The sequence below is a fragment of the Saimiri boliviensis genome, chromosome 8 (genome assembly GCF_048565385.1).
Source record: "Saimiri boliviensis isolate mSaiBol1 chromosome 8, mSaiBol1.pri, whole genome shotgun sequence".
Classification (NCBI taxonomy): domain Eukaryota; kingdom Metazoa; phylum Chordata; class Mammalia; order Primates; family Cebidae; genus Saimiri; species Saimiri boliviensis.
In genome coordinates, this window is record NC_133456.1 from 89,785,188 (window position 1) to 89,797,109 (window position 11,922).

General features: G+C 37.6%; 1 pseudogene; it reads left to right on the top strand.

The window, feature by feature from the left end:
* Positions 1 to 3,660: 3,660 nt before the first annotated feature.
* On the top strand, positions 3,661 to 3,869 carry LOC104651222 (small ribosomal subunit protein eS28-like; annotated as a pseudogene).
* Positions 3,870 to 11,922: the final 8,053 nt, after the last annotated feature.

The window sequence follows — 11,922 nt, forward strand, 5'->3', positions numbered from 1 at the left end:
AACTGCATGTATCCACTTATACAAAGATTTTCTACTGCCTCAGCCACCCATGAACCAGCTCCTCCACTTCCTCCCCCTCCTCAGCCTGCTCAACTTGAAGATGACAGCAAGGATGAAGACCTTTATGACAACCCAGTTACAGTTAATGAATGGTAAATATATTTTCTCTTCCTTATGATTTTCTTAATAACATTTTCTTTTCTCTAGCTACTTTATTGTAAGAATATGGTATATAATACATATAACATACTAAATATACACTAATTAACTGTGTGATCAGTAAGGCTTTTGGCCAACAGTAGGTTATTAATAGTTTTGAGGGAGCCAAAATATACATGTGGATTTTTGACTGTGCAGTAAGTCAGTACCCCAATCCTGCATTGTTCAAAGGTTAAGTATATTTGCAAATATTTTCTCCCATGTTGTGGGTTGTTATTTTAACGTATTGATAATGTCCTATGAAGCACAATTCTAACTTTTGATGACATTCAATCTATTTGTCCTTTTCTTGCTTGCATTTCGGTGTCATATCTAAAAATCTATTGCTTAAGCCAAAGTCATGAAGATTTACATTTCCATTTTCTTCCGAGTGTTAATACTTTTGGCTCAAATAGTTAGGTCTATGGTCCGTTTTGAGTCAATCTTTGTATATGATGTGAAGTACAGGTCAAGTTTCATCCTTTCCCATATAGGTTTCTATTTGTTCTAGCACAATTTGATCAAAAGACTATTCCTTCCCTATTGAATTGTCTTGGAAACCTTTTTGAAAATCAGTTGGCCATAACGTGTGAATTTGTTTCTGTAGTCACCATTATATTCCATCAATGTCTCTTCTATGCCAGCACCATACTGTCTTGATTACTGTGCAACTTCACAGTAAATTTGAAAAATCTAGAGGAGTGAATCATCCAAATTTGTTTTTTCCCCTAAATTGTTTAGGCTATTCTGTGCCCTTTGTATTCCCAAGATTTTGGAATTATCCTGTCAATTTCTATAAAAAGGCAACTGTGATTTTACCACAAATTGCATTGAATCCTTAGATAAAGTTGGGGAGTACTGCCATCTTAACAATACTAAGTCTTCTAACTTATAAACACAGAATATCTTTCATTTACTTAGTACCTCTAATTTTTTTAGTAATATAGTTTATAATGTACAACTCTTTTATTTTGTTAAATTTATTATTGAATGCATTATTCTTTTTCACAAGACATAAATTTAATCATTTTATCAATTTTATTCTCACAACAGTGTATAGGAATATAAATTAATTTTGTATTTTCACTGTTTTATCATGCAAACTTGCTGAACTTATTAACTCTCATCATTTTTTAGTTAATTCCTTATGATTGGCTATATGCAGGATCATGTCATCTGCAAATAGATAGGTTTACTTCTTGCTTTCCAATCTGGGTGGCTGAATTTCTATTCCTTGTAAAGTCCATCAACACAAATTTATAATCATTATTTAAGCAATTGACTTTAACCCAAGATAAAAGCATTTACAAAAATGTTTCTGTTGTCTATTTATATTTAAGTACACAGTTACCTTTACCGGTACTTCTCATTTCTTCATGTGGATTCAGATTATTGCCCCATGTTCTTTCATTTCAGCCTGAAGGACTCCTTTATTATTTCATATAGAACAAGTCTGCTAGTGACAAATTTGCTTAGTTTTTGTGTATGTGGAAATGTCTTGATTTCTCTGCTATTTATGGTGGATATAGAATTCTTGGCTGAGTGTTTTTGTTTCTGCTCCCCACAACCCCTACCCTGGCTTTCAACTGTTTGACTGTCATGTGTCTTGGTACGAATTTCTTTCAGTTTTTGTTATTTGAAATTCATTGAGCTTCTTCTATGTGCATATTAATGTTTTTAATAAATATGGAGTTTTCAGCCATTACTTCCTCAGAGTCTCTCTGCCTTTTTCTCACTCTCCTTTTCTCTGAACCTCATATTGTGCATATGTTGGTACACTTGGTCACTTACAAGTCTCCAAGACTGTTCATTTTTTTAAATATTCATTTTTCTGTTTCTTATGATAGGTAATCTTATATATTTGAGTTCATTGATTTTTCTGCCTCTTCAAATCTGCTGTGAAATTTTGTTTCAGTTATTGTACTTCTCATCCCTAGAATTTCTATTTGGTGCTTTTAAAAACAACTTTAATAGATATTAAAAGCTATTAATAGCTTCTATCTCTTTATTTGTATAACCTTTAGTAAGACATTATTCTTATCCATTTCTTTTCTTTTCTTTGAGACGGAGTTTGCTCTTGTTACCCAGGCTGGAGTGCAATGGCGCGATCTCGGCTCACCGCAACCTCCGCCTCCTGGGTTCAGGCAATTCTCCTGTCTCAGCCTCCTGAGTAGCTGGGATTACAGGCACGTGCCACCATGCCCAGCTAATTTCCATTTCTTTATTCTTTGTGAACATTTTGAAAATAACTAATTTAAAATTCTTTCTCTAGGAAGTAAAAAGTTTGGGCTTTCTCTGGGATGGTTCACCTGACTCCTTTTCCCTGAATATGAGCCTTATTTTCTTTTTTGTATACATGTTTTATAATTTTTAAGCCTGATAATTTAAAACAATATAAAGTTATATAAAGTAAAGCCCTAGGATTTACTGTTGTTGCTGTCTGTTGTGATGATTGCATTGATTGGTTGGTCAGTAGCTTTTCTGAATTAATTTTATAAAACCTGTATTATTTGTCATGTCTAACTTAGCAGTCAATTAATGATGTCTATCAACTGTAAATGTCCTAATTTTTGCCAAGTGACTGAGTACATCTTGGATTATGCCTTCCGCTCTCAGCCAAACATTTTACAGCTTTGATTTGATCATCACTTCCTGCTCGTACAGAGCCTAGTGGCTGGCCAGAGGTGAGAGCTTACAGCCTTTTCAGATCTTCAGGATGCACACAGCCATAGGAATGTGCAAAGGCCTTCATATGCATGTAGCCTTCTAGATTCACAAAAATATGTCAGAGCTATTCGAAGTCCCCTATGGATATCTTATTTCCCAGCTTTCCCTTTCAGCTTTCTGGTTAGTCTGTTGTTGTGTCAACTATTACCAACCATCTCAGGTATCCATGATGTTAAACAGTTGCCTCTGCTCACTTTTTTGATAAATGCTCCTGGGGAAAGAGCTGTTTGCACTGGTCATGTTCCAAGTCAGGTCAGATAAAGGTGTTATTATAAATTGGGTCTTCCAGGGGACTCTCAGACAGTTCACATTGTGACAACTCTCTGCAGATTGAGAATTGAAGTAGCTCCAGTTTGGTTCTGCCCCCTCCGGTGGCTTCCAGGATACTGGCTTTCACTATGATGATGGCTGTTAGTTTATAAGGCTATTACAGAGGTGGGGAGAAAAGATGAGGATAGGGCAAGTTAGAATGTCACAAAGCCTTCTATTCTTACTGAGGTTAAGAAAGCCATTTCTTTCTTGAAATAACACTTTTTGGATTGCTGTAAGTCTATGGTTTATTTCCAGAGTTCTGAAAAAATCAATTCTGACAAGTTTGCCAGTGTTCTCTTTGCTTTTATGGAGGGAAAAAAAATATTCAGAAGTCATTTATCTGCCATTTTTCTTGGATTTGCATCACTGTAGACATTTTAAAAGATTTCTCTCTCTCCACTAGACCTCCATTGCACTGCCATCATGGACACCAGCCGTGTGCAGACTATCAAGCTGGCCAGGGTCACCAAGGTCCCGAGCAGGGCTGGCTCTCAGGACAGTGCACGCGGGTGCACCTGGAACTTATGGACGACACAAGCCACTCCCTCATCAGCAATATAAATGTCCCCTTGCGCGAGGGCAACGTGCTCACCCTGTTGGAGTCATAGCCAGAGGCCCGGAAGTTGCGCTGAGCTTCACTGCCCTCTGGGTTTTGGATGTTGGGTTTGACCACTTGGTTGATGGGAATGGTGTGTCACAATCTGCTCCGTTTTTATTTTTTGCCCATCACATGGGAATTGAGATGCTCCTTTAAATAAAGCATTTGTGGCGAGGCAAAGTGGCTCACACCTGTAATCCCAACACTTTGGGAAATTGAAGCAGGTGGATCACAAGGTCAGGAGATGAAGACCATCCTGGCCAACATGGTGAAATCCTGTGTCTACTAAAAATACAAAAATTAGCTGGGCGTGGTGGCGCATGCCTGTAATCTCAGCTACTTAGGAGGCTGAGGCAGGAGAATCACTTGAACCAGGGAGTCAGAGATTGCAGTGAGTGGATATCTCACCATGGCACTCCAGCCTGGCAACAGAGTAAGACTCTGTCTCAAATAAATAAATAAAGCAAGCTTTTGTGTTTCCAGTTTAAAAATAAAAGATGTCTCTGATTCATCAGTTCATTGACAATTATGAAAATTGGCTTCAATATGCTGACACGGTCATATTAATCAACTCTTAGGCTACTTTGTCATGCTTTCTATATTCTAAGCTTAATTAGCATTGTGTCTGCATAAGTTTTTATTTCCCAGGTTCTTTGACAAGTGACACAGTCTTGCTCAGGTTGAAAATATAGAAAATAATCTTATCCTCTGAGAATTTATGGTTGTTCATCATGTATTTCATAGGCAGATAAAGGCAAGAGGAAAAAAGTACCAAAGCTGTATTTTGCGTATGAAAACCAACCTTTAAAATCTAAAAGAATATGAACAATAGAAAAAGTCTGACAAAAAATCTGGGATCACAAATCCGGATGATGTCATTTGAAGAGTTAAACAAAACATTATTGTTTTCTGGTGAACATTTATACATTGTGTTGTTGAGTTTGTGTATGTTTCTGGCCATGAATCATTAATTTTCCTAACATGCAATGTTTAGAAACCACTGTTTCCCAGATTTGACAAGATAGCCATGGTACCATACGAAGAACTTTCATGCCTTTATTCAATTATTCTTTGCAAGAATCCATAAATGGTAATGTTACTATGGATGATTAGTATAGAGCATAGTATGTTTAAGTAACTTGATTAAGGATATATATCAAGTAATTGATGGTACTATTTGAATCGAAGTCTAACTTGGTGCTCCTTAGAGAGATCTCAACTGCTCACAAATTCTAAGCACCAGTCAGAACTCTCTTCTGCGAGCACACTAGATTTCATTGCTTGAAAATCTGTAAAGAACCTAATATTTGCAAATTTGTGATCTTAGAACAATGAGCAAGGTTGCTTACAGTACAGTTAGGGAGACAGATGTTAAACGAGTAATTATGCAGATAATGTCAATAAATGCTATGTAGAAAAATGAGACAAACATGAGGGTGTAATAGAGAAACCTAAGTTAGATTGTGTTATTAGTGAATGATGAGTTGAATATGTGACATTTATACTGAGCATCGAAGGGAGAGTAAAACAAAACATGTAGAGAAGACATTAGTTTAGAAGAAGCCCTCGAAAAGCAAGAAACAGAGAAAGTCAGGGTAAATGAAGCACCATTAGTGAGGGAGGACCAAAAGGAAACTGAAGAAATAGAAGAGCAGACATCATGCTGAGATTTACAAGCTTTCACAGGAATGTTTATGTTCCTAAGAAAATTAGGAAACTGCTAAAGGTGTTTAAGGAAGATAGTAACATAATTAGAAGTGCACTTTGAAAATATTACTTTGAATTACTACCTTCTGAAATATTTTTGCAACTTCTTGTGGGTCCATAATTATTTCAAAAATCAAAGTTTTTCGTTGTTGTTTTCATAAGACACAAAGAAACAGAAAACATTATTCTTTTGTACTGTAAAAAATGAATTGACAGGGATAAAGTAGAATCAGGGGCACCAGGTAAGATGCTACTATAGTGGTCCAGGTCAGGAGTAATGGTGCTCTAGCTGAAAATGTTAGAAATAGCAGTGGAAAGAAGGGGGAGCATTTGAGATAGGTGCTGGAGGTATGGCCTATGTGAGGAGGATGAGTGAGAGGGAAATGCTGAGAGAAATTCTCATGTTTCTTACATGGGTATCTTCATGGTACCATTTCCTGAGATATATAAAACTGGAAGAGTAACAATATCACTAGAAGGCAACTGGATTTCTTGTGTGTGATATTTGAAATGCCTCTAAAAGGTCTGAATATTAATATCAACCACACAATTGAATGTACAGGTTCAGAAGGTAAACTTCCAAGTCTTTAAGGCATAGGTGGCATTTAACGTCATGAGTTCATCACGGGCGATAAGGTAGAGTTGAGAAAGAAGCACAATGCCCAGTTTTAAAGAACAATACTATAGTTAGGCACTGTATAAATGCAGTTCAGTCAATGACAGGCTGTATATTTGATGGTGGTCCCATAAGATTAGAATACTGTAATTTTACTATACCTTTTCTATTTTTAGCTATGTTTAGATATATAAATACTCACCATTTTGTTATAATTACCTACCATATCCAATACAGTTACATGCTTATAGGTGTGTAGCTTGTAACAGGCTATCCCCAAATGCCTAGATGTGCAGTAGGCTGTGCGATCTAGGTTTCTGTAAGTACATGCTTTGATGCCTTCACAATAAAACCACCTAACAACATGTTTCTCAGAATGGATTCCTGCTGATATGCAAAGCCTGACTCTATTTAAAGACTAGACAGATTAGGAAGGACCATCAAAGGAAACTGAAAAAGTTTGGCTAGTAAAGGGTTTATATTCCAGGATGAAAGATTCACTAGCTAAGTCCAACCATCAGCTATTTCTTGGGGTTAGTTGTCGTGGTTTCATAGGAACTGAAACATGCAAAAGGGCAGCAAGTTTCACCATCTCAGTGGGTGTTCAAGAGCCATACTGAAGTGCTTCCACTGTGAATAATGTGGCGAAGCTTTTCATCAGCACTTGGCTTTGGCAAGTTCCTCAGAAGTCCCAAAATATTGAAGTGCCAGCATTCCTTTCACTGCTAGACTCCCTTCTGCGTGAACAGATCCAGAGAAGGGAGATTGCTAATTTACTGCTTCCCGAGGCATCTTTGGACAGCTGAGACTATTAGAAAACTCTTCTTTATACTCAACTAAAATCAGCCATCCTGTGGCTTTCATCCACTCTCCTAGTTTTACTCCTTGGGGCCACACAAAACTGAATTCCCTTTGTAGCATGACAATGTTTCAGGTATCTGCATAAAACCATTGTGTCCCCCAAGACTTCCTTGTTTCAGGAAAAATACCACTGGTACCTTTTATCAGTCGTCATAGAACACAGTTAGAATCAAATTAGGTATACTGTGTTCCAATTTATGAAACAAATATTTGTTATGAGAGAACTAACCCCAATAATAGGCTGAGTCATAGTGATTCAAACTATTTATGTTACAATGATCAAACTTATCTAGTAGTTTGGACAAAACCAACCAATAACAACTTTCACATGAAGGAGATTCCGCTTGACCTAAAATATTAAACTTGCTTGATATAGTAGTATTAGGCTGTGGTAGGGGAACAAGTAGATAAGCATAAACAGAAAAGCATTTGAGGCTAGGCATGGTGGCTCATGTCCGTAATCTCAGCACTTTGGGAAGCCAAGGTGGGCAGTTTGCTTGAGTGAGGAAGTTTGAGACCAGCCTAGTCAAACATGACAAAACCCTGTCTCTACAAAAACATGCAAAAAATTAGCCAGGCATGGCAAGTATCTATAATACCTGCCACTTGGTAGGCTGAGGTGAAAAGATTGCTTGAAGTAGGGAGGTGGTAGTTGCTTTGAGTCAAGACAACTGCACTCCAGCCTGGGTGACAGAGTAAGACCCTGTCAAAAATAAAGAAGGAAAGAAAGGAAGGAAAGACAGGGAGGGAGAGAGGAAGGAAGGAAAGAAGGGAGGAAGAAAGAAAGGGAGGGAGGGAGGGATGGAGGGAGGGAGGGAGGGAAAAAAGAGGGAGAGAAAGGCAAAGCATTTGAAAGCTATGTTAATATTTCTTCCCTAGAGCAAACACATACACGCACACACACACACACACACACACACACACACACACACACACACTCTTCTTTAAAGGACAGATAAAATATCATTTATACATACTAATTACTAAGTCACTTTTCTTCTTTATACAAAATGGCCTTCCTCAAATTTTTCTTTGTGTTTGCTGGGGAAGCTTATTTTTGGCTCCTAACCTATCTTAATGTCTGGCTTTTACAACATATACTTCATATCTGGCATAGATGTAAATGCTGAAGCTCAGGTCATGTCTCTAATTTTAATCCAACACCCCTTAGAAACTTAGCTAATGGTGACATGAAATAGTTCTCTATATAATGTTCAACACAGACAATATCTGTAGATCATATGCTATTTTTCAGGCCATGTGACTGGTACTGGAAAAGGTATTTGTTCTTCCTCACACATGGTTTCATTTTTATTCTCAAAACAGGCATTATTCTTCTTATTTTGCAGATGAGGGAACTGGAACTCAGAAGACAGACTTCAAGACCCAATCAGCCTTTATGATGCAAAAGTTGCTACACTCAGTTCTCAAAATACATATTTCAGAGTGCAGTGTTGGCTGGTATTCACATGCAGTAGCTTGGAAATCTAAGTGTTTTGTTTTTGAATTAATGATTTAAAACTTGGCAACTGTGCAATTTTTGTCAAGTCACTAAACCTCTCTGTACCTTGGTTTTCTCATATAGTAAACAGAATATTAACATTTATGTCTTCATTTACTGTTAGAATTGAATGTGATATATGTAATACACTTTCAGACATTAAATTCTGGTGCTTGTAATCACACAATAAATGGTAAATAACAGGAAAAAATGCGGAGCTTTTTACCCTTCCGGTTGACAAGCCAGTTGTATATGTAAACACAGAAGAAAAGAACGTATCTTCCACTTCTCATCTCAGAAGCAAGTATCTTAGACAAGACACTATTTTCTCTTTAATTCCAAGTCCTATGTGCCCCCTTCTCATGCTTTTTACCTTAATAAGCTATAGAAATAATCCCTGAAAGTATAGTCTTTGATTCTTACCTAAAACATGGAATGAGTACTGCTTTGTTGAGAAGACTTGACATAAATTCACCCAAACTCATAATTTTTTCTCCAAATCCTACATAACACAATGAATATAATTTTTCCTGAGGCATAACACAGGTAGGCTGTGTTGAAGTTATGTTAGGCTCATTCCCTGAGTTGTAAACCGAGACTGTGATGCCCAAATGGAAAGTGAAAAATACAATTCAGTCACTTGTTCGGTATTTCATCAGGTTCCCTGTTTTAATTCAACCAAGTGACCAAATCAGTAGCTACTTAATGTTCCACACATTCAACCAAATTAAGTGAGAGGTGAGACATTTAAACGAAATACTTGCAGTATTTTAAACAAAACAAACTGAATTTTTCTTATTTTCAGTGTCTTTGACGTGATTTAAATTACAGCCTGTCTAAATCTGCTGGAATGTGGTCCTGTAAATGCAACACGGCATTTTTGGCAGGTGTAACCAGAGACTGCTACTGCAATCATGCCAATCATCCACCCATTGCACTACTCAGTATCTGTTTATATCTACTCCTTTCCTTAGGAGATTTTCTTTGTTAAGTAGAGAAGGAGAGGAAAGTTTTAGCCAGGCTTAGGACAGAGAGGTGAAGAAAGGTAAACAGATGGATAAGTTTAATATCAGAGAGGACAGGGCCCTGCTTCTCTGACAACTTTTGTTCACTGCTACCTTTAGCACCTAGGACAGTACCTACCTGTCTGCCTGCTACAGCTGGCCCTCAATCCAATCATTTGCTGTGTGAGCAGGTCCCTGAACTGTTAAGCCACAAAGATGCAGGGAGAAGGGTAGAGAGATCAAAAATTAAAAGCATTGATTAAGAAAGACTTCGGGTTTTACAGGCAGAATTGTTTTTACACCCAAATAGCAAAGTATATTACACAGTTGGTGAAGAGGTCAATCTTTCCATATTTGAATAAAATCCATCACTCTTCTGATGTCCATGGACCTGGGAGTTTGGGCACCATCTGGAAATGATAGCCTTAGTAGAGATGTTGACATTATCATGGTGGCCAGTAGAAGTGATGAGTTCTCTCTAAATGCCTTGGCAACATGAAACATAGGGTGGAGCATGAATTGAAACACAGAGCAGACTCATGTTTGGCCACTCACATAAGCATCGTTTGATATAATCACAATGAAAATTATGAGATACTCTTAGGGGGACATTTTTGGCTATCAGACTGGTGGGAGTTAGGGTAAGTGACAGCTGATGGCATAAAAAGGAGATTACAAGAAAAAGTAACAACCAAGTTTGTAATCATAGCTAGCAGTTTCTGGGACCTGGGGATCTCACAATGTTTGCTCTTGGATATACAATGATCTGGGAAAGCAAATTTGTGCTTATTTTCAATTCACTGTTAAGGGTTGTGAACTTCTGGGAATTTTTAAGACAGCATTCCCTGAACTATTCACCATTCCCATTTGAAAATCTCATCCCAATTTGATGCAGAATCCATGCCTCAATTCTGTAATTCAAAAAAATATCGTTACAGAAACACTAACATTTCCTTAATGTCGAACACTTTAAAAACTTGGTTAAAATGTAAAAACCATCTTTGAACTTTCAACTTTAATGTGGTTGTTTCTAAGAATACAATATAACAAATATTATTCCTTTTATAGAAAACGTTTCTAAGCTCTACACAGGAAACGGCTTTCTGGGGTTACTCAGTGACAGAATTATTGAAAGTGATAAGTGATACCGATTAGCCATGTATTCAAGGAGACATTTGCCATTGGCGATTGCTAATCACAGACCAGGGAATTTCACTTCCCTGTGAAAGATACAGTAAGCAGAATATTAAGATATGGTATGATGAAAATGGCCATGGATTCATTCTACTTCGTCTCATCAAGAAGTTAATGTGATTTGCCCATAATGCATTCAACATGGGTTGCTTTGAGACTCTCTTTGAATAACACAATGAGTCAGAAGAGACTCTATCTGAGGTCTAAACCTAAGCCTCAAAACACCTTTGATTTACTGCCTTTATTCTCTTGGAATACAACTGGTATGTGAATAAGTGTGGGGCAGCCTTCTTAAAGATGAAAGAGCAAGTGCAAAGAGGCACAGATGCCCTATATGAGGCCTGAAACATGTGAACGTGTACACCTCAAAACATCCATTCCAGCTAAGTCATCACACACCAGAAGTATTCAGGTAACCCACAGAATTGTCAGAAATAATAAATGTTGTTTTAAGACACTATGTGTTGGGTTAGTTTGTTGCACAGCAAAAGCTAACTCATACCAAAGACATAAAGAAAACAAGAAAAGTAAGTAGAAAACATATTAGGACCCTATATTTGGTGGTTGAATTTATTTCCTTTACTTTTTTTTTTTTTTTTTTTTTTTGAAACAGTATACTCTGTTACCCAGGCTGGATGACTGCAATTGTGTGATCTCTGTTCACTGCAATCTCTGCCTTCCAGGTTCAAGAGATTTTCCTGCCTCAGCCTCCTAAGTAGCTGGTATTATAGGCATATGCCAACATGCCTGACTAAGTTTTGTATTTTTTTTTTTAGTACAGACAGGGTTTTGCCATGTTGGTCAGGCTGGCCTTGAGCTCCTTGCCTCAAGTGATCTGTCCATCTCAGCCTCCCAAAGTGCTGGCATTACAGGTGTGAGTCACAGACACCAACTATATTTCCTTTACTTTAGTTTTTCCTTTTTCTTCTCTTTTCTTTTGAGTTCTTACCAAAAGGCAAGAAAAACAGACTAAAAGAGAGGGGAAGGAAGAAAGGAATGAGGGAAGGAGGGAAGGAAGGAAGGAAGGAAGGGAGGAAGGGAGGAAGGGAGGGAGGGAGGGAGGAAGGAGGAGGAAGGAGAAGGAAGGAAGAGGGAAGAAGGAAGGAAGAGAAAGAACAGAAAGGAAGAAAAAAGGAAGCGGAAGGGAGGAAGGAAAGAAGAAAGGAAGAAAGGAATAAGGAAGGATAAATGAGGAAAGAAACAA